Genomic DNA, 24,267 nt, shown 5'->3' with positions numbered 1-24,267 from the left:
GAAAATATTTTAGCAACAAATTAGTTTTGTTATTGCAATAAAATGATTTCGTTAGGACAACAAATTGATTTGGTGATTTAACAGACTGGTTTGTTAGTACAACTTGAAACATTTTGTTAATGCGATTAATGGATTTGTTACTATAACTAAACTCATTTGTAACCAGAACATATTTTTCAGTTATCCTATCTTTTGTTATTTCAACAAAATCATTTTTATGCGTGTACTTTCTTAAATATTGACATTTTCAAAGATATAAGCTCATCCCGATGATACACTCATCAAGAGCTTTCATTTGAGTACCCACATGAATTTTGATATACTAGAATTTAAATTTGCGCGCGCAAGCGCGCGCCTGACTATAGGGTTTGCATATATTTTCATGCTTATGATATATTCGACCAATCATGTTACGAATAGTTTGATGCCACATACATTTCATCTCAATTTTATTATGAGATTTTTCATATATACATATATATAATGTATATCAATATATGAAAAATTGATGTGGGTACTCAAATGAAAGGTCACGATGAGTGTAATGTCGGGGTGAACTTATATCTTTAAAAATGTCAATATTTCACAAGATAAAAGATCATTTCTTAATTATGTTAAATTGCACTGTACTTTCTTAACTATTGACATTTTTAAAGATATAAGCTCATCTCGTTGTTACACTCATCAAGAGCTTTCATTTGAGTACCCATATGCATTTTGATATATTTTTCATATATACATGTATATAAATATATAAAATATATGAAAAATTGATGTGGGTACTCAAATGAAAGGTCTTGATGAGTGTAACATCAGGATGAGCTTATATCTTTAAAAATATCAATGATTCACGAGATACAAGGTCATTTTTTAATTATGTGTCTAGATATAGAGAATTTTTAATGCAGCCTAAATACTTATAATAAATTGACCATCGGTGAGAATGATATAAAACCTTAAAAAGGCACAAATATAAGTCAAGACCTTTGCAATGACACTAAATTTCACTAAAAAAAATCGATTTTATCATATGACTATCCTGGACACAAAATTTTTCTTATCCTCTTTATAATATAGATTATTATGAATTAATACTGAGGGAAAATATGCATTTTTGTCTACTAATTTATGAAAATCGTTAAAGCTATTTTCTTAAAAATTTACGAGATAAAAATGGAAGAAGCTTTTGAATTTTTTATGACTGGAGAAAGTGGAATCGAAGTTTTTTTATGAAGATGTGAGGCTAAAATGAAACTCTTGTTGAGTTTTTTTTAGAAAAACAAGATGTATTTTTTAAGAAAATTGAGTACTTGTTTTTTTAATTAATTTAAATTATTTAGACTTGTTGTTTATAACAAAGTTGTTTATAACAAATGTTTATAACAAAGGTCCTAGTTAAATTATAAGTATATTATTTTATTTCTAAGAATAAACCTAAAAAGTAAGAGAAGTTTGAAACAAATCAAATTTATTAATTTATTCATTGAAAAGTTTATTGATTAAATTAACATTCAAATAATAAACTACTCTCGACTTTCCACCAATTAATTCACCCGGTTGATTAAAGTACCGGACCAATAAGACAGAAGCTTCGGGCTTGTCTAAAAATACAAATAAAATAGATAATTGGAATCAATTAAAAAGATTTATTGTTTAATAAAGTTTTCGCTGAGAAAAATAAATTGACGTTGAGTGAGTAATTGAAAGCAGTATGTATATCTGTGTTAACAATTTAATTTTTATTAAAAAAAAAAAAATTATTTTTTTATAAAAATATCGTTCTATTTGACCCGAGTATCCGGTAGGAGAAATACACAGTAGTAGAAATTTAAAGCCAAGATTTATGAGTTGTAACGTGATCTCGCAAGCGTTATTTCCAATTCTTGTCACACGGCACATGTGCCCCCGAATAGAATCCGAGATATCCCGGTAGAACTTGTGTTGAATTCGCGGCGTTAACTTTTCTATTATATATATCTGTAATACAGCAGACGTTAACCCACCAGGTACAATCCTATACATTAAAAATATCTAATAAAATAGAATAAAAAGTTCGAACATCTCCCATCGGTTGGAATCACGTGCTTATTTCCCGGTCTGACTGTTCTGGTTCTGGTGCTTGTTCTACTGGTTTCCGAGCTTAGTCAAGTTGGCGCACGTGGTACCAGGTTTCCCTGTACTTCTGGTCGACTACTGGTGTTCAGACGTCCGCTGCTCCTGCTCTTTGCCCCGTCACCTTCCTTCACCCTTCGTATCACCCGAACCTTCACCAACAGCAGCTCTCATGCTTCGGCTGCCGTTATTGTGAGATATTGTCCGTTCGTGGTGGCTGAACGAGAAGAATAGAGGCGACATTACATGTTACATGTTGCAGCCATGAACCAGAACTTCTCTGTCTCTCTACGCTGTACGTGCGGTCAAATATTCGATGATATTACCAACTGTGCCGTTCCGTTTATTCGTCGCCGATATTTGCTCTCCTTTTTAATCAACCACCAGATATATATCCACTAAGATCAAAAATATTTTATTTAGACTGATGAAAAAATTAAAAAAATTCTTTGAAATTTTGATATTGGTTCTAATTTTTTTTTCTCTTGAATCAAATTGATTTTTTATCATACAGTAACTTGACGAGAATTATGAAATTTAAAAAATAATATTACTGCTAGCAAGCTGCAGTCACTATGTTACTGCCGAAAATTGCGATCTATAATAAATAAAATTTTTAAATAATGACTTTTGTTAAACTGCACTGTAATTTCTTAACTATTGACGTTTTTAAAGATATAAGCTCATCCCGATGTTACGCACTCATCAAGAGCTTTCATTTGAGTACCCACATGCATTTTGATATATTTTTCATATATTCATATATCTAATATATATAAATATATGAAAAGTTGATGTGGGTACTCAAATGAAAGGTGTTGATGAGTATAACATCGGGATGAGCTTATATCTTTAAAAATGTCAATAATTCACGAGATACAAGGTCATTTCTTAATTATGTATCTAGAGATAGAGTATTTTCGAATGCAGTCTAAATACTTATCATCATAAATTAATTATTGATGAGAATGATATAAAATTTTGAAAAGGCACAAATTCAAGTCAAGATCTTTGCAATTAGGCTAAATTTCACTAAAAAAAAAAAAACACATTTTATCATGTGACTATCCTGGAGACAAAATTTTTCTTATTTCCTTAATAATATATATGATAAAATCACTCACTAATGAAAACTAAAATTGATTAAATAAAAATTAGACCTGATATTTTGAACTATGAATTTTTAAACTTTTCATGTATTCCTACATTTAAAAAAATTTTTTTATTCAGCTCCGCATTTCATGTAAAATATTTATTGAATTTACTGATAAATTTAGTTTAATTTATCGCTCAGTTGTTTGACAGAGGACATAAAAATCAGAATAAACAAATCCGTTTTTTTCAATCGTTAAATTTATATTATCGTAAAAAAATTTATACGCGCGATTGATCTGCCTATACACTGTAAAATTTTTGTGAAAACAGTTCAGTTGAATACGAGTTTCAACGATTATTTTTGCACGGATAGACCAGTTAATTTTATCCAATGAATTTTTTTTCATTCCAAAATTAAATAATTAAACTTTAAATATAAAAAAAATTACATAATTATTATGGTGCAGTGTAAATATAAAACATTAAAGTAAGTTTATTGTAGAGAAAAAAAAATAGTTAGAAATTTTTCAGTGTATTTCGGTAAACTTTTTTTTGGCAAAGTTTTACTTGGCCGACTTCACGGCTCTTCAGAGCTCTTTTACTTGCACAGGAGATTTTTTCATTTTATTTTATTTTCGAAGAGTATAAAATCGGCTTAGACAGTTGATCGTTAATAACCACAAGCTTTGTGGAGAGTTGGGTGGCCAAAAGCCCTCGTCGTCTGGTTTGAACTATGCAAAAAGTAGAACGCCAAAAGTTTCGTTTAAAATATATACATATATACCTGTATCCTGTATCTATACACAATATACAATACATATATAAATTGTTGAGTTTTGTACGGTTGAATGCGGATTCGTCGACACTAGAAAACGCAACGGCGAACTAGTTGTTACTTCCTTGATGCACTTTTATATCATATTTTATTTTATTCGAGTATTATGTTATTTTTTGTTTGTCCTCGGTATTTCGGAATGTCGATTCGCGGCAATATTTATTTTTTATCACTTTGGCCTGCTTACAACGATAATTTAAACAAAAACCACGAAAAACAACAAATAAATTATAAGAAGAGAGCATACAAAGTTTGTTTCAAATTTAATAACCCATTCATTGTTATTTACTCAAAGGGTATGATATATCAACCCACATGTGCAAGTAATTTTGTATCTAACGGTATATCATATCAGGATCTACTCTCTCATAAAAATATTTACGAGCAACTTGAAAATACTCCTTTACTTGCTAGTGATGTAAGCCCGCATGCTAGCGTTTTTACAGCCTCACACGTTCCCTTTTTTGTTTTCCGTCCGCCGTTCTTTGCTATTTTTCTTTCCGTACATAGCACAACAATCATAAATACTCATAACTCAGGAAGTACTCGCTAATCTCACTATAAAACATCTGCCGCTCGTTGTAACACTCGATCTTCCAAATTTATTTCCCACACCGACGATGCACTTCGCCTTTTTCCCATCACATATTTACTATTACTGTTACCTATTTATGAATTACTCGCTTATTTTTCGTTATTACAAAGCCCTAGTTTTTTTTATAATAATAATTATCAGTGTAGGTCCGAAGTGATGTTACACCTCCCCGCTTGAAGTTAACCATAACTCAATGTCTTTTCAAGGAATCGACACTTTACAAAAAAAAAAAGATTGGAAAATTCAAAAGTGCAAGCCTTATAATCTCACACGAAAAAAAGAAAATTCGAAAAATTGCAGTATAAAATGTAAAATCGGTCCCATCGTAATCAAAACTAGAAAAATTACAGTTAGAAATAACATTTTTCTAAATTCAATTTTTTAATTTAATATTCAGAGCTTGTAATGTAAATATTACTTTCTAAAATGTAATTCTTATAAAATCTGTAATAATTACAACTTGAAACTGTAATTTTTCATAATAAAATTGATTAAAATAAAATACAAAAAATACTTTTAAATCTTTCGCGCCATTGTCCACCCAGAAAAGAAAGGTACTGCGCATGTATTGTAAACGAACCTTATTTACATAGATATAGATATACAAACGGTCAGTGGATTTTTAGTTTATTGCTAATTATAAATAAATTACATTGAATTAGACCGTGATCTTCAAAATGACTTAGTTTTAAATCATACTGAAGCGCATAAAAAATAAATGGACTTGATCAGTTAAGTTTTTCGGCAGTTATCGTGACCACGCCGGTTTTCATACGTACATTTTACAGCTGGGCGTCCACAGAATAATTTTTTTAAATAATTTTTTTATTTATTTTAAAAGCAAAACGTCTTTTAAAAATGTCATAAGAGTTGAAACTAGTGTTTTTCCATTACATTTATATGTAAATATTGTTCTACAAGTGCGATAGAAAATAAATAGAGACAATTTTAGTTCAAGAAATCGCTTCGCTTATGAGGCGTGCAATAAATTACTAAATAGTTATTTTTAAGAATTTTTAAAACAAACGGAAAATGTTTTATTTACTCTCGAAAAATTTGTGTTCGGGTTTGTCTCAATCACAGAAACAAAAACTGCAAACTATAAACTACCTGAATTCATTAGCATGGTTCAGTGAATCTAGTTTGTAATTTCCCAGTAACAAATCCATAAATAGCATTCGCTTGAAAATTTATTTGTCTTACACGGTTTATGTATCTGTCGGATACGGTTGAAAAATAGCTAAATTGTTCAGCGGCGCGAGGAGTAAACATGTCAAATGTTGTTCGCCGTTTATGTAGTTACTTGAGTTAATCTTAACAAGATGATGCGAAATCTTGAACAATCGCGCATGAATGACTTGGAAGAAATGTCTAGTTTAAATTTCATTAAATTAAGTTTGCTGTGAACTATCAAATTTAATGAAATTACTCGCGAATAGCTGGATCCCATTTAAGCCCCAGAGGATGACTTGGTATTTTTTCGCTGGAATTAATTGTCTTTTATTTGAATTTACTGGAAAAACACCTCTCGAGTCTCGGGTTCTATTGGTTTAAGGTATTTTGGTCTTGAAAAAATAATCAGACCATGAGATGGCGAAAAGATTTACGCAGAAGGTTTTTGATTCAGTCAATAATAATTAAATTTAATTTAATTTCTGTGGATGAAAATAATGTAAAATCTCTCCGTGAATGCACTTAATAAGATCCCAAGTGATATTACTTAGCAAATTAGTAAACTGTCAGACTGAATGTTGTCTTTGAAGTGTGGAGAAGATTCGTGTTGCTGCATAAATGATGCTCTCACAGACTGATATGCAAATCCAGTGTTATCAAGCTCTTAAAGCGTTTTTTCATCCTCAAAAGCGAGTATTAGCAATCTTCCCGGTGAAACTGATTTACAAAGGACAGTAAACAATGCAAAGTCGTTTGCGTTTGAAGAAGCTTTTTGATGAGATAAACAAAACCAGATTTTGTAAATAAAAAATGTATAACGCGCTTTTACTTTACTCAAATATGAGTTCCGAGTCTTTCTGTTGATTCACAGCTAAGTTAATTTGCATATAAATGACCATAGGCCAAAGATCATAGGTACTTTGAGAATTTGGCATTTACTTAACCTCCTTGGAAATCTAAAATGCAATCAAACCTTCGCCAAATGAATACATATTGAAAGTCCCAGCTGGTTATAAATATTCAATAGTATAATATAAATTCTGGTGCAGTTTATCACTCGAGAATTCATTTATGCCAAAAAAAATTTTGATTAAGAGCTTGCTTTGTCCAAAAGTTTTATTAAATATTAAAAAGTAGTGACGGTGTTTTCACCTTTTTAATTAATGCGGTTCACAGTCGATTAGCTCTGTTGAAAAGAGAAGAAGTAGTTTTTGTTTTTACTCTTTGATAAAGGACTTTCACGGTTTTGATGAGTCAAAAAGGTGTAAAGCCATTCGTTTCGATCTGTCGCAGTGTAATGAAGAACAGTAGTTAGTAATTAAATTTCGCTTTGGAACAGTTGATGAGAAAATCTCATTTTATTTGTACCGTTTCGTTTTTTTTGTTCTCGCGTTTTCACGTGCGCATAATATTATGAATTTAATTACACTTTATTATTACACATCCAAGATTATTTAATTCTACATTCTATTATTCATTTTTCCGCGGTTTTTATTTTTTAAGGGTGCTTGGATTAATAAACTTTCGAGGCTTGAATTCTTTTACTTTTTTTGTGCTCGCTGATCATTTTAAATAAATTATTTTTTCTCCTTGAATTTACATTCAGAGGTTATGTAAAGCTTGAAAAGTAGAACATCGATGAATATTATTTTTACGCTTCATAATTTTCGTTTTTACATAAAAAAAAAAAAAATTAAATTGTCTCGAGAGGAAGATTCTTGAATAAAAACAATCATTTTGAAGTTTGTATTCATAAATTAAGAAATTTCCTTAACAAATTCTTTAATAATTTTTTCTGATGTTTCAAAATGATTTTTTTGGTTTAAAAATTCCTTTTAAATATTAAAAAAAATACAATTTTTTTTCCATATAATTAACTAAAACAATGAACATGATATTCGTACAAATAAATTAGGGATTAAATTTTCTAAGGCAAGCTAAAGATCTCGGTACCTTGAAAGTCTAGGATAATATAAAATTCAATTAATTTAGATTCAAAATTAATACTATATCAGTGTTTATATTATCCTCATAATAAAGTTATCCGAGGGTGAGTTTTTAATTTATTAATAAAATTGTTATTTCAATTAGGAGCGTATATATCTTTGCCGACATAACTCAAAGTCGTAAAGTAGTTTATAGAGTTTAAAGTCGGGTATGCGCACAAATGAGCTGAAAAAATCGGTTTGAATGTATAAATAAAAATGAAATGCTTTCATAATTTATTAAATATTTTACTTTTAGATGGATTTGCGAGTAAATATATTTTTCGGCTTAGTTATTTATTTAATAATTACTTAACAATTCAATTTCTCAGTCGAGAGAATGTCAAACGAGACTAGATAGGGTAGAGAATTGATAGTCTGTCTTTTAACTTTCCTGATCCAGAGTGCGATGCGATTTGATAAAACACTCGAGTTGATAGTTGTATTTTAACTTTTAACGAATATAAAAACATCGGAGTAATATCACAATATCACTGGTGCTTGCAAATCCCAACGACAATTCATCAAAACCCCTTCTATTATTTCCTGACCTCATTCTACCTATTACTCATGGGCATCAGCTGAAGCTTCACAGTTTTCTCATAACTTTATTTTCGTCCCGCCACTATATCTTTTTTTATATTTTTTATAACGCTCACATCCATCCCGTATACACATCTACACACACTTGCCCACTATTCGCAGCTAATATTTCAAAGATGAAATATACACATGCATAGACGTAGTGACCTCTTTATTGGTCCGCCGTACGACGACCACGCTTGGTTTCGATTCGAGCAATCCTGTCACCCGACCAGATTCAATTCGTTTTATCCAAAAAATAATAAATTTATTATTCATTAATTGGTATCGATTAATCACCAACCAATAACGATATTGCATTCATATCGATAATGTTGCTTTTCCGAGTTCTGATTCAGATGAGAATTTTATTATGACTGATGCTTGACACAAGGATAAATTTTTCTCCAGATCCTGGCATTTAATAACTTTCATGGCGGATCATAATAATCCAATTTCAATGACTTCTATGTATATCTATCTACAAATCAAGACTGTGATTGGACTATTTATTACCTTCAAAAATCTGGATGAAATTGATTGCTGATTGAGGATTCGGTCTTGAGATATTAAGATTGAATAACAAAATCGATCTTACTTCATTCACTGACATGGACTTTTTATAAAAAAATCCATCATATTTTGTTTTCTTTTGATACTTTCATCTTGAATGGTAATCTCCATCCTTAAACCCGAGAAAGAAAAAAGAGACCTAGAGAATATGAATTTCTTGCATGAGGTCACATTCGGTTGGACACAATGTTAAGATTAATGGTCGGAAAGTATTGAAGAACTGTTCAGAAAAAATCACACTGTCTTGCAATAAGTCACTTCTTTTTTTACAAGTTGTAATTTAATTCCAACCCTCGATAATTTTATTTTTTCCAAGATCAAAGTTTCCAAATTAATTTTTTTTTTTTTTTCATTCTAACTATTTCTCTTCGTGACTTCAACACGGAAAAAAGTGAACTGTAATAAATAATAGTCGATTTATAATAAGTAATGATCAACTGGAAAAAATTACCATTTCAAACAGTAAAATCGTGATTTTAACAATCACTTTATAATATTTATCATTTAAATGCTACAATTTATTATTATTATGGAAGAAAATACTATTTCAAACAGTAATATTCGCTAGGTGAAAATCGAAAATATTAAAGTATAATAGTTAAGAATTTTGACTTTGATATTTATCATTTCGTACGTAAAAAATGATCGCATGATATGTAAAAAATATAAACTACAGTTACTAAATTTTCTATACAAGCAACGTCAATATTTACAAAGTGAAATGGTAAATTTTAAACGCAACGCTAAAAATCAAACTATAATTATTGATTTGCTTGGACTGGTAAAATATATATTTTAAGAGTAGAATTTTTACTGTTTCAAATGGTAAATTCTTCGAGTGTGAGACCTTCCCCTTCTCCTCATAGTATAGACTATATATTGAAACGGTAATTTTTACTGTTTGAAACTGTAATTTTTTAAGATGAGAGAGTCGTTATTTACTATAGTGACAGCTACTAATCACATTTTCGATATTAAATTATAAATTGTGGCTTTTACACTTTCTACATTAAGTTTTGTAATATTTACATTTGTGCCACCCCGATGTCCGCTGTACTGTTTGAAACTATAAAAATTAACCTGAATCCGAGTCAATTTTACAGTTTACTTTTTTCCGTGAAGATGACCCGTTATTTATACCGAATAACTAAATAGTTAATTTAATTACCAAAAATCCATATTCACTTTCGACGCATCAGACAGACGTGACCCTTTAATTTGAACCTTTATAAATAAAATTCTAGTTTTAGTTTATTCTACTGTATTTATCTGGATCGCAGCTGTCATCAGAATTTTTATCATCGGCAATTAATATTCCAGGTATTATTATTTTACCACGTGGAAATTCACAGAAACTCTTGGCAAATCCGCGATGTTAATGTGACCTTTTTATTTTTTCCGAGTTTTTTTTTATCTTTATCTCAATTTTCGCTTTTTCGGTTAATTCATTCGTGGAGTGTGAGCCAGCAGAAATGAAAGTTTGCGGAAAAAGCAAGAAATTTTTTATTAAACCTCCAGCATTCGCACTCTCAGTAACAGAACCACTGGAGCAGCTACTCGAGATATATATTCGTTGATGACAAACTCAACTTTGTCATGTGATATATGTGGTCGAAAACGCTGGACGTTATTGGCCTTAAAACTGGACTGATAGGAAGTTATCTGTATACAATCAACCGCAGTTCGCCAGTCCTGCGGTCGTACGTTTTAATATAAACAATGTTATTGACAATGAAATGTTTATTTTTGGCTTTCTATAACATTATACACAACGTATACTATATACTATATACTATATACTCTTCAGCAGAACCTGTATAAAGTATAAACCACTTTATCGATGTTTCATAATTATTTCCTCGCCACATTTAAATATAAACATAGATCCACCAGCAAAACTGACTCGAGAGTGAATTTGATGGATAAACCATTGTATTAAAGCTTTAGTCGGGAGCACACATCAGGCCAACAGAAATCAACCCGACTAATGAATTATATTTTTATACATACCAAATACCTCGTTCAGTTTTTTTTTTATTTTTATTTGTGTGTGTTATTGTGGAAAACTATCGAATTTTATTTTATTTTGAGGATGAAAAACCGCAACCAAAAATAATAGTAACTATTTTTGTCCAATATTGAGTCCATTAATCTGAAAAAAAATTTAATAAAAAATGTTTTTTACTTTTGGTTTGTACAGAAACGGTTTGATTCCCATCGATTCGCTCATTTGTTTCATCCACCCCTGACCCAATTTCTCTCAATTAAATTTAATGAAAACTTTTTGACATTGTTGGAAAATAATCGCGGCATTTGAATTCATTCTTCTGATCAGAAACAACCACTCTTTGCGGAAAATATCGATTTATTTTTTCTTTTTTTTCCATCCCCAACACATTAACAACCGCAAACATCGAATGTTTATTCTGCTGGGAGAAAATATTTGCCAAAAGAAGAATATAAAGTTAAGACAGATGGAGATGGAGATAAAGGAGAAGATCTCTGGAGTGTTATCATCGAGGTGAGTGGTTATCATCGACAGTTTAAAGGTTCTCTGGAACGTGTGGGCTAGGTTAGAGATGAACTTGATCTTGAAGAGGAATATTGATCTGAATTGTAAGAATAAGGATAAGAAGAAGAAATAGTTGCAGAAAGAGAAGAGAACTGGATGAATGCCATCGTTTAGCGATTTGGTCTCCTCGTGCTGAGCTCTCTACACAGATGTCACTCGGGGGAGTTGCCCGAATGATTCAACTTAATTCCGGGCAGATCTCACTCTTGGGATCAAACGTACTCTGAGAGCAAAGAGTGTCGAGTTGAGTTGAGAATATACTTGCAGTCACCAGAAACGGTTGAATCCGTTAAAAGGAACCACCTAGCTCTGCTTAAAGCTAATTTAAAGCCAACGTTGTCGTAGATTGTCGTGGTTGCAGTAATAGCTGAGGTAGAGACTCAAGCCGAGGCTGACGCTCAGGCTAAGGCTGAACCAGAGGTAGAGATCGTAATCTATGTTGAAAGCACCTTTACCCAACCCAGTGTGTAGAACTACCAGATAATTAATCAAGTGCATAATTTTCCGTGCACTACTGACGACATGCACATACATTTATACCCACACTTTGTGCTATATAGTTTACACACCCCTAAGAACTCTTGGGAGTCTGTATTGTTCCAAGATTGACTGACATCGACAATATTTATCCTTATTGTCTCGGAAATCTGCTTCCTTCATAATTTATCTTTCGTTCATTGTAAAAGAACTCTTTGTTCTGCCACTGATTTTTTTGGTTACGATTTCAGTTTTGTGGAAAATTCTTTTTGGGTATTGATTTAAACGCAGATTAAATAATAGTTATTAAAAGCTTAGTTATCGAGATATTCTACAGATTACAGATATAAATAGTGGATGTGAATATGGATAAGTTTTGATTTTTTTAGAGAGATCTAATATGGGTATCAGACGTCTTGATCCTCCGACAAAATATCCCAAAAGAAATATCCTCGGACAAAATATTCCCGAGAAAATATCCCTGAGACTAAATATCACACAAAATCCATGATAAAAGAGCCTAACATGATAACAAGCTTATGTATTGGTCTACTATCGAATAAACACACACAAAATCCATGATAATAGGGCACAACACGGTAATAAGCTTGTAATTGTTTTATTAAAAAATTTATTTATTTAAGATATTTTGTCCGAGGATATTTTGTCGGAGGATCAAAAATCTTGTAACCCTACACTGAAAAAAAAATTTTTTTCCACCTAGAATACTAAATTTTTTACTCGAGTTTTCTTGATTTAAAAAAACTGGTATTCTTAACCTTAAAATACCACGTTTTATTATAAGGCTAGTTTTTTGACAGTGAGAAAACTGTATTCTTATAGTTAAAAAACTTTCGTATTTTAATCATAAGAATACCAATTTTTTATCCATAAGGAAACATTTCCTTGGTAGAAAAAAACTTTTTTTTCAGTGTAATATGTGATCATGTTTTGCACTGAATAATTTTGTGCATTTTGTTTGAAACTGAAGGCAATTTTTTATTATGAGTAAAGCTACTTAGTGTTTAAACTAAAAAAAAAAAATTTTTTCTTAATGCTAAAGAAATGTTCATGATCTCAGAAAATTGACTCAAAAATTTAAATCATGTTTTAAAACTTGTTTTGAAATGCATTTAAGACTTATTCTCGATGATATCTTGTTTGAAGACAGTAAACTGCTTCGTTGAATTTATAAGATTGCTGAATGGTGAACTTTTCCTCTTTATCTTCATCTTTTTATTTTCTTGAGTTAATTCAAACTAAATAAATCGAAACAAGAGTAAAATTTGAAGAAAATATTTTTCTCAAGAAGCTTTTTTTACATTGTAGGTAGCTTTGATAGATATGAATTAGTTTTATCTTATTATAAAATTATTAGAGCCTGTAAACTAATACACTAGGGCCATAAAAAAGTAGCAAAAGACATGTTGGTATTTTTAAAAACGGAATGAATATATTCGCGTATGGAGAAGCGTACTTCGGATGAGAAATTGAAGAGAATATATTAATAAAAATATGAAAATGAAAAAATATTATGATTTAAAAAAATGTGCGAGGAATCCTCCATGGGTTCGTTAGCACTCTTTTTATAATTATCTTTTTTTACCTTTGGTGGATGTATGCCGTGCAAAAACACTACCTGGAACTAAATTCTGCAAGCAAACAATGGGCACATGCAACATAATGTCACATACACTTACGCTACACAAGTACGCAGGACGTGCATTGACTATTTTATTTACATTTATACTACGGTCAATTTCAACTCAATACCAACAATGATTAACATCGCTCTCATTTAGTTTATTCTTTTATTTTATTTCTCTTTTTAGTCTGCTTTTATGTCAACAGTAAAGTAATCAAATTAATAAGAACAAAAAACAGTTGATTTTAAATTAAAAAAAAAAATTTTTTTTTAGAGAACTCTCGACCTCTAGCTTACAATTAATTGTCCTTCTAAATTATTAAAAAAAAATAGCAATCTTCTTTTCAAGCAATGAATAATTTTGAAAATAATTAAAAGCGCAATTTTTAATAGATAAAAAGTCATATTTAAAAAAAATATTGCCGATTTTTAGTATTTAGTTAAAACAAGACTAACGAGTAAGCTCTGGCAAAAATTGAGAGCATTTTATTTTTTACTTTGAATAGATGATGGATTATTGTATGAATAGACAAGTGTGCTTGTACATGTCCCGTCCAGTGTTCTGTAACTGATGGTTTTATTATTTTTTTTTTACCTTTTTATTATTTTTTGTTTCACTTTTGTTTTTAGTATTATTTTTATTATTCCTGTCTATATAACTAAACAGTAGATATCTCATACTGCTCATTGAATTCTCATTGTCCTCGATGGATACTGTCACGAGTTCATCCCACCATCGCCAATGCTGCACGACTTCCCGCGGATAAATGATTCATGACATGACAGTGTATGTGTATAAATTTTTATTGATTCATTGAAATCATGAAATCATGAAAAAAAGGGAAATAGTTGAACTAAAAAAAAATTATTTCTTCATAATTTCATTTAATTTAAATGTTTGTGAGTTTTTATCTCAACAATTTACAAAAAATTGTTCAATTTCAGTTCTTTATTTATTAATTGATGGATTAAAATTAGACAGCTTAATATATTTATGTCTTCGCCGGTATTTTTAGAAACTACAAAGTCTAAGCTGTAAGATCTACTATGGCTTTTTTTAGTTCCGCCATTTTTTCGTAAAGTTTTCAGCGCCCCCAAGACAAAAAACCCGTTTTTTTTGGAATTTTTTTGTTTTTTTGATCTTAAAAAATTCATAACTTTTATTCTAATCAAAATTAAGGAACCGGTTAAAATTTATCACAAAGAAAAGACTTAAAGCTATAATTTTTTGCTTGAAATTTTTTTCTAGGACTAATAATTTCTTTATTAAAAATTGTCAAACTAAAAAAATCAGAATTTAAGCAAAAAATAATTTCTTAAGCTTTATTTTTAAATTATAATTAGAAAGTTAATTATTTTCGTTTCTTCGCCAGAATTTTTAGAGTAATTCAATTATTAATTATTTCAATTTTTAATTTGATTTTAAATTAAAAAAAGACTAAGTATGATACTTTACGAGATTACAGAAAAATTAAAAAATTGAAAGAGATAAAAAGTGACCGCCATTTTGGTTTGTTAAATAGATAAATCTCAGCTGAGGAGGTTTTTTTTGGGTGAGTACACTTAATATCAAGTCACTGGAAAGTTTTTAACAGAGTTTAGTTAAGTTTAACGTTTCTTATTGATACAAGTTTCCATTCGGTAAGCAGTTAACGCGAAGCTTTTTCTCTGGTACTCAGCCGAGCGAAGAAGAGGAGAGATGAGATGGGACGAGATAAGATAAGATACTTTCATTCTTTTTCCCACCGAATCCATCAGCTAGTTTAGCAATCTATTGATTTTGTTTTACGCTCATTATTCCCGGATAATCTTCGGCAACAATTTAAAATCTTGGCGCTTCAAGGATTAAATTTTATTAACCCGAGCTTAGTTTTTAGTTTTATTATTGGCGCCAATATGTTTTTATCTACCGGGAATTTTCCATTAATCCATCGCGAAAGATAAAGTATCTATTATCGCTTGTATCAATCTTAATGAACGTGAACGTATTACGTGGTTTGCTTTTGCTAGGAGTACAACAAAAAAAATAAAACCGAGGTATGTTCATTTTGGAATTAAGCCATGACCTACTTTTATCTATTCAATCACACAAATGTATTTACTTTTTGTACTTGATCGGTAAGATAAAACAAATTTATATAGCTATGGATGAAGATAAATTAATTAAAATCAAACGAAATCCTGACTATTATAATCGTGTTTTATTTCACCTACGCGGAATATATTTTACTCTACTTTTAAACTTTACTATTTAATCAATATTTAAATGTTTTACTAAATTACGCTAACACCTTTATTCCAGTTTCTTTTTCAGTTTTTAAACATTTTACTATTTGAATTTAGATGAATTTAAATTTGAACACACACAAAAAATTTGTAATTATTTAAAAGTGGGGTCAAAATATTTTTGGCCATATCTAGTAGGTAAATTATTAACATTTTTTAATTTTTTTTATTCTGCTTGTTTTTACGGCAGATTTATGTTGGTGATATCGAAAATTAAAAAAAATTAATATTTCAATAGCTTTTTTTTTTTAGATTAGATTATTTAGTTATTTATTTATTTATGCCAAAACCTGATGGCCAAATGGCAAAGTAAAAATAAAAAATACAATTAATTACAAATTTCAAAAATGCTATTAACAACAATTTTACAATTATTATAAGTACTCTGATTTCAATTAAATAAAATAATTATAATTTTGATTTCCTTTACAATCTTATAAATATTTATAAACTTTTTTGCCATCTAAAGTCTTATAAACATTTATAAGCTTTTTTGCCATCAAAAATTGGAAAAAATTTAGGCTCTCATGTTTTTGGATAAAATTTCTACTTTATCTTTTTTTGATGTTTTTGATAGATTTTTTTTTAAAAGTACATAAAAAAACGAACAATTTAAAAAAAAAAAAGTTGAATATCACAATTTTTTAAGAAACTTGTAAATTTTTTTGAAAACTTGTTAAAATTTTGGTAATCAACTTTTTTTTTTAATTGTTTATTTTTTTATGTATTTTTCAAAAAAAAAAATAATTAAAATTAAAATACCATTAAAATGGTAGACCTCACTTATGAATAATTACCGACAAAATTTATGAATGTTTTAAAAAATATATTTTAAATTTATAATATGAAAAAGGAAATGATATAAACATTCATTATTTGATCACGATATTGTGCAAAATATTCGCACGAGTCGGCTAGTTAAAAATATAATTAAAAAAAAAATGTAGTTACTACTCAATTAGTTTTAACCGCTGTGAATTTTAAATGTAATTTAATTTTTCTAATTAAATTTATTCAATTAAAAATTTTTATTCATTTTCTGTATTACTCACAATCAAAAGTCTCTATTAAAAATTAAAAGTCATTCTTCATAGTAAAAAATTCTTTTTATAAAGCAACAGTTGAAGATAAGTTTATAAAATTTTATTTAAGATTTTTAATTCAGCCAGTTTTGTTTGTTTGACGATAAAAAGTACAATAAAGCTCCTTAGTCTTTATTGGATGCAATTGATGGTCTAAAGAATAATAGGGCATTATAAAAAATTTAACTGATCCATAAAAAAATTTTCCTATTACAAGATGATGAAAAATGAAAGGCAAAATTTATACGGAATAAAAGTAAAATAATGTAAATGTTGGATCGCAATATAACTTAACTTTCTCGGGCAATAAAATATTAAACATAAACGGTAAAAAAAAAGTTAACGTGACTTTACGAGCTTTAACACAGTATTTTTGAATTTTAACAATACATTAAGTAAAATTTGCATTTAAATTGCCTGAGGCAGTAATAAAGGAGCTCATAAATGTTTTCAAGTCTCTCGTCAACCAGCCAGTCTGAATAAATATTTAAAACCGTCAATTAAACCCAGTGATCGATAAAAATTAATAAACTTTTTTTTTAAAAAATTTTAAAAGCCTCAGTTGTTATAAATTCACAGCGGATTATAAAAATGAAGGAATCTGACCGTGACTTAACTTGTTTTTTCACGCGAAGCCTGACTAATTGTTGGGTCAACATAAATAATTAACCCTCTTTTATTTTTCTTTGTACTCCATTGCTGGCAATTATTTTTTAAGCTCTCTTTCAATGTACATAATTCATTAAAGTGTTAACTTTTACAAAGTTTGCCAAGTAAACCTAAAAAAATAAAATAAACTTTTGCAGTAAACAAATTAAACCTCCGTTTATAAATAACAATAAAAACTTCGCGGTATTTATATAACTTTGTTAAGCATTAGTTTTTAAGAAAAAAAAAAAAAAAACTTTATTGTCTCTTGATTATGAATTATGAAGTTATGGGATGACTGAAAATATTGAGTTTCTAATAGAGTAAAGGGTATAGTATATTATATACTATTTGTCATTTGATGAGAAAGTAATTAACTTGGAAACGTTGTCACTTACAATATATTGTGACGGTAGGAACCTCTCTTTAACCTCCTTTAAAACATCAGTTTGACTAATTGTCATTAAATCGGCTGTCCAATTTAAAAATCTAGTGAGAGCCAATTTTTATTCTTTTTATCACAAAAAAAGTCAATTCAGTTTGGGATAAAAGTATTTGAATAAAAAAACTCGTTTTCGTCTAAAATATTAAGATGAAAATAAAAACATGGATTTTTTTTTAGTGAATTATTATTTTACAGATATTTTCTGACGTAAGTCATTAAATTTTTGTTTTATTGGCTGTCCAGTCTAATACAACAATTTTTTTCTCTAATTTTTCGTAAGATTGTTAGCCTTTATTTCTCTCTAGGCATAACGACGGTACTTTGGTAAAATCTCGTATCTTCTGTGTATTTTAAATGAGAGATACGGGGTTTTACCAAAGTAAAACCATTTCATATCAATTCATATCTAAATTTGTCATTAAAGATAAATTTGACTGAAAAAATAATTCGGGTGGCCCAGACCAGGACTCGAACCTGGATCTTTTGGTTACGCGCCAAAGACTCTACCTGTTAAGCTATCCGAGACACTGTCTACAATGAAACTCAACCATGAATTATAGTTCTAATATAGTATGATGTTAATTTTTGATCTATACACTTTTTTCTCAACCTCCTGTCAATAAATTTTTAAAGCCGATGGTACACGGAAAAAACAACATTTAACTGGTTTCCATGTCGGATGGAACCTAGTTCCATCTATAGTAAAAAAATGTACAGATGGTAACTACTTCTATGTAGAATGTAATAGGGACAATCATCGTTGAACTGAGTCCCATCTCGGATTGAACTGAGTTAAACGAAGATTGTCTCTTCCACAATCTACATAGAAGTAGTTACCATATGTACATTTTTTCACTATACAGAGTGTCCCAGAAGTAACGGATGCCATTGTAGCATCTGATAAACAAAATAATTCTGAGACGAAAAGTCCTTAGCCATTTTTTAATCAGACGCATAGATAATTAATTATTAATTATAGAAACTAGTTAGTCATACAGTTAGTTGTGTCTTTGTTTGGCACATATTTTACTGGACACTGGCGCTCTCTCTCTAACAAATAAAGAGACGTTATTTTTAATTAATAATTAATTATCTATGCGGTTAATTGAAAAATGGCTAAGGACTTTTCGTCTCAGAATTATTTTTTTCATCAGATGCTACAATGGCGCCCGTGACTTTTGGGACACCCTGTAGATGGAACATGGAAACCAGTTAAATGATGTTTTTTCCGGGTATACTTTTAAATATTTATTTTTCTAAAGACTGGTTTTAATGACTTACGTCAGAAAATATCTGTAAAATATTACAAAACCAGTTTTTAGACAAATAAATATTTAAATAATAATTATTATTATTATTTGAAAACGATAATGAAGGTTTAATTAACATCCCCAAAAGCATAATGTCCATCTGACCCATACAAATAAGCTCCAATAATCTAGATTGTGGGACAATGTTAACCGAGTTAAGAACAAAGTTACCCTTTCCCCGGATAAAGGATAAAATCCCATTCCGGGCAGTCTGTTATTCTCTGTTCCACACATACCCGCTCGAAACTAAGCGGTTGAGAAAGATTGAGGACCAAATTCGTTAATTATACGCCGGGCTATTAATCTTTCTAGACTCGGGATTTATTGTTGTCCCAAGGGTAAAATGGAAGCTGTGGACGTTTCCAACCTATACTTTACAGTACCGCCGTCGTCACCAAACTCCTTCCGTGCTTATCCTCATTCTCATCCTCATTTCGATCTTCATCTTCTTCTTATTCTTTCTCTAGTAATTTTGTAACTCTTCTTCCTTCTCTAAGTTGTACTTGTCGCGGCTGACGCCATTCCGAGAAGATACTTTTTCACGTGCTATTACATCTTCCAGCCCGTCCACTGGTAATTGAATCCATTCCGCTTTCTTAACTTGTTTTTCTCATTCTTTTTTACACCAACTACAATATCCATTGATCACGAAAGTCGTTTAAAAAGTCACTAAGCTACCATAACATTGGCTTTCTTCCTTTATTCTCTCTTTCCAAGATTCATCTGGACTCTTTCTGTTTCTTCCAACATTTTATGGCCCGACATAAACATAACAATAATTTTAAAAAAGAAAAAAAGATAAATATAAAACAATGCTAATGCTAAATCCGACTTGTGCAATTTCTGCTCTTCTATTCGTTATTTTTTAATTATGTTCTTCCAATAAAGTCTTGAAAAGAAAAAAATTCGTATGTGTGGGTTTTGTTCACTCTTTTTACCAAGAATTATGTTTATTTTTTTCAGTTTAAAAATATTTTTAATGAGAAACCAGTGGAAAACATTGTCAGGGACACTTGGTTCTATCTCGCGGTCGTTGTGCTGCTGATGATGAGAGAAGTAACCAACAAGGGGGAATAATGTTACCTTTTCTGCGGCTAATTGTCACGGACAGTAAGCTCCTGTGTATGTCTAACGCGGTCTGCTTACAAAATAATATCACTTTATACTTATACCTCATATTTTGGATCCAGAAAGAGAGAGAAAGAGAAGACAGAAACTGTAACAGGCGAAGATATTGTACGTGTTCACCCCCTGTGAACAGCCCTCCCGCACTCTCAGTGACTCAATGATCCACCCACTCAAGCAGAGGGTTTATAGAACACTAACGTCAAGTTATTATGCAAGAGGACGACTACTGACAAGGCTTCGGGCAATGCAAGAAACATAAACTTTCTGCATGTATAAATAATATCCAGATGTTCATTTATAATCGCCGTTTTTTAACTACTCAACATATAAGAATAATTAGCGCTAAACAAATAAAACTATTTGGAAATTTTTATAAGACACTTTACCCTTCCGACTTTTATATTGCTTTATGTGTATAGTATAAAAGTTGTTAATTTTTAAGTCCCACATTGTGTAACTTTACATTCTAGTTAAATAGCTCTTTTTTTAAAGATATGTAACGAGTTGAATATATCATTACTTTTTTATAAGACCGTTAAAGTTTTATTTTTAAAGTTTTACGATACATTGTTCGAGTTTGTATTCAATAAAGTTTGTTTTTAAAAGTTTCTAAAGTATTATCTTTAATATTATTATTTTTGTAGAGTGTAATTGGTAAGAAAAATCTCTTAATAAGATTGATTTTTATTTTCTTAAATTTTTGGATGAAAATTTAATTTAAGAAATTTTTATTTAAAATTTTAACGTTAAAATTGTGAGAATATTTTGAAAGGAATTTTTTTTATCAATAAAAATAATATTTTTAATAAATTAAATTTTTTACGTTGATACTAAAACAATCTAAATCGAAAAAAAATATTTCAACCGAAAAACTTATCAGGCTTAACCAAATTAGTTTTCAACAATTAAAAAGTTTGCCAATTAAAAAATAATACGAATTTTTTTTTCCGTGAAAATTCGTCAATTAAAAAGTAAAAAATTTTTTTATTATCAAATTGAGGGTTCGGTAATTGTTTTCATACAGTATATATGCTGGGAGAAAAGTTTTTACGAAAAGTTTGATAGCTGAATAGAGCTTAAGTTCAGCCGTCTGAATAGAGGTCAGTCTTAAAAATTAATTAAACAAATAGCGGAGCGTTAAATGGCGACATTGTTTTCAAGATATCAAGTTACCGGTGGTGATATCAAATCAATTAGATACAGACAAAGTTTGGAAAGTTATGCTGCAGATATCCCGTTTTGCTAAATTTGTAAAATCAGTGGCAGTGACTGCGTTTCGTTCTGACGGTGAAGAGGATAAGCTAATCTCTCGTGAATCAATCGGGTTCCTTCCATACTATGCAAAATAGAACAGACAACCGCCCATACCAGTTTACTCTCCACTACATCACCCTACTACCACTACAATACAAATACGCGAGATTATATTCAGTCGATGAGTAGTTATTAATCGATAAATCGATACTTTGATTTCTATATACTTGCAGTAACTCGTTTGCATTGTATTATGTCATATATATGTCATAAGAAAAATATCAATTACCTAAATTGTCTGTCAATTTATTCTAATCTGCATAAATATCCATACATTAATGTTTTGCCAAATTTTAACACGCTAACAGATTAGTTGTCGATGTTATCAATTATTGAGCCATCAGAATTATTAACAAAGTGTATTTCGTTGATTAAAATTTAATTTTGATTTTAATTTATAAAATTTGATAAATTATTTTTGAAGATAATTTTTAGATTGAAAAATTTATTTTTCAGAGTTTTCTGAATCATCTATATCATTAAGAGAATAAGTAAAATTTTATGTTGAGAAATGACCTTTTATCTTATGAAATATTGACATTTTTAAAGATATAAGCTCATCCCGATGTTACACTCATCAAGACCTTTCATTTGAGTACCCACATAATTTTTTCATATATTTATATATATTACATATATGTATATATGAAAAATATATCAAAAATACATGTGGGTACTCAAATGAAAGCTCTTATATCTTTAAAAACGTCAGTATTTAAGAAATTACAGTGTAATTTAACAAAAGTCATTATTTAATAAAGCAAAGTTTTATTTATTTATAGTTCACAAGTCACGGCAGTCAGATAGTGACTGCAAAGTTGCTAGTACTCATAAATTCGCAAAAAGGAAGAATAATATAAATAAAATAGTGAAGGAAATTGTTAAAATCAATTTCCATGATGATCATCCTTATTTTCATCCAGATCTTCACTAAAAAATTCTTCCGGCTTATGATAATAAATTTAAAAGATAAAAGCCCAAGAAAGAAGACGAAATTTAATCCATAACCGTATTCTCCGTAATTCACAGTGACTTAAATGAAAATCAACGTTTCCTTGACGTCCTGAAGAGTAAAATTTTTCCTCGAAACTTCATTTCATTACATTACATCAAGGGCCTTGAGATAGAAAAAAGAAAAAAAAAAAGGTGACAGAATATTAAAAGCATTTGGACATTTTAATATATTGAAATGAACTATCTGTTCTTTGATGGTTATTTAATAAACTCTGAAGAGATAATTTCTGATGTACATAAATGACATTTGATTGAGTAAAAGTAACACTAAAAGTTAATAAAATGAAATTCAAAAGTCTTTACCGGGCGTATAAAGTGTATTGAATTTTCGTCAAAAGAATTAGGACGAGAATAACGTTTCTCGTCTTTTTGAGAAACTCCAAAAATAAATAAAGGGAACGGAATAAAGAATGAAAAAAAGGCTAAGAGGGTAAAGGAAAATAAATTAGATACCCAAGATAAGAAGATGAGGAAAAGAAATGAGAGTAAGAGTAACAGAGAATTGTTGGAATTCGACAATAGGGGTTTTAAAAAAGTAGTGAATGGTGCATCGCCGGCACGTACTGAAACTACTAACAGTCCGAACCTTATTAACGTAATACGTGCCGGGGCATGGTAAACGACACTTGTGGTTCACATCAGCTACCAACTATTCTTTTTTTTTTTACATTTTTTATTTAAAACCCTCCTCTTTATTATTTTTATTTTTATTTTTACTTTTATTCCAGCAGATAAGGGGCGGAGCAGTGTACAGAGTAAACAGACGCCTTACAGAGTGCCGGAACAAGTGCTTGCCAAAAAGCAAATCTTTCATTGTGCTTTTAGTTTTAACGATTTTAGTTTTCGAAAAAAAAAAAAAAATAAACCGCGGTAAGAAATAACTTTATCGGTAGTTTTAAGAAGAGAAGGATCATGAAGGATTATAGAGGGAGAGAAAAACAGAATGAGAGATTATTTTATTATTCTTATCCCGGTTGTTTGATACCAGCATTATAAATCAACCGGGCGATCTCGGGAAGTTGCTCTTTGCTTGAGTATCCAGTCGCGTGTTATGTGTGTTATCTCCGAATGTGTGTTAGCTGCGAGGTACATAGTCACTGCGGCTGGCTTCTTCTATTCTATTCTATTATTACTATTGCTGGAATTCGGTCCTAAGCACTCAGGTCTTGTTTCATTTAATATGTGCAGCCGCTCCTCACTACGGAAACCCACTAAAGACCCATTTCAGATTTCGGGTTATTTAAGGACCTTTTTCGCCCTCGGTGTCATTGTTTTAAGCTTTAATCTGATACTGCTGTGCAACCGCGCTGGACTAAGTGTCAGTTTAATTTTTTTTTTTTTCTTAGATTGTTCGGGCGAGAGTTTTGTAGAGTTTACCGAAATTGTGGCTAGAGGA

General features: G+C 30.0%; 1 protein-coding gene across 2 annotated transcripts in view; it reads right to left on the bottom strand.

The window, feature by feature from the left end:
• The window catches only part of LOC123258639 (neuronal acetylcholine receptor subunit alpha-7), a 129,513-nt gene that overhangs the window by 70,827 nt on the left and 34,419 nt on the right, over positions 1-24,267 (bottom strand). The window lies entirely within an intron of this gene.

This window comes from Cotesia glomerata, linkage group LG2 (genome assembly GCF_020080835.1).
Source record: "Cotesia glomerata isolate CgM1 linkage group LG2, MPM_Cglom_v2.3, whole genome shotgun sequence".
NCBI classification, from domain to species: Eukaryota; Metazoa; Arthropoda; class Insecta; order Hymenoptera; family Braconidae; genus Cotesia; species Cotesia glomerata.
Note: the sequence above shows the minus strand (reverse complement) of the source record. Positions and strands in the feature narration are given on the sequence as shown.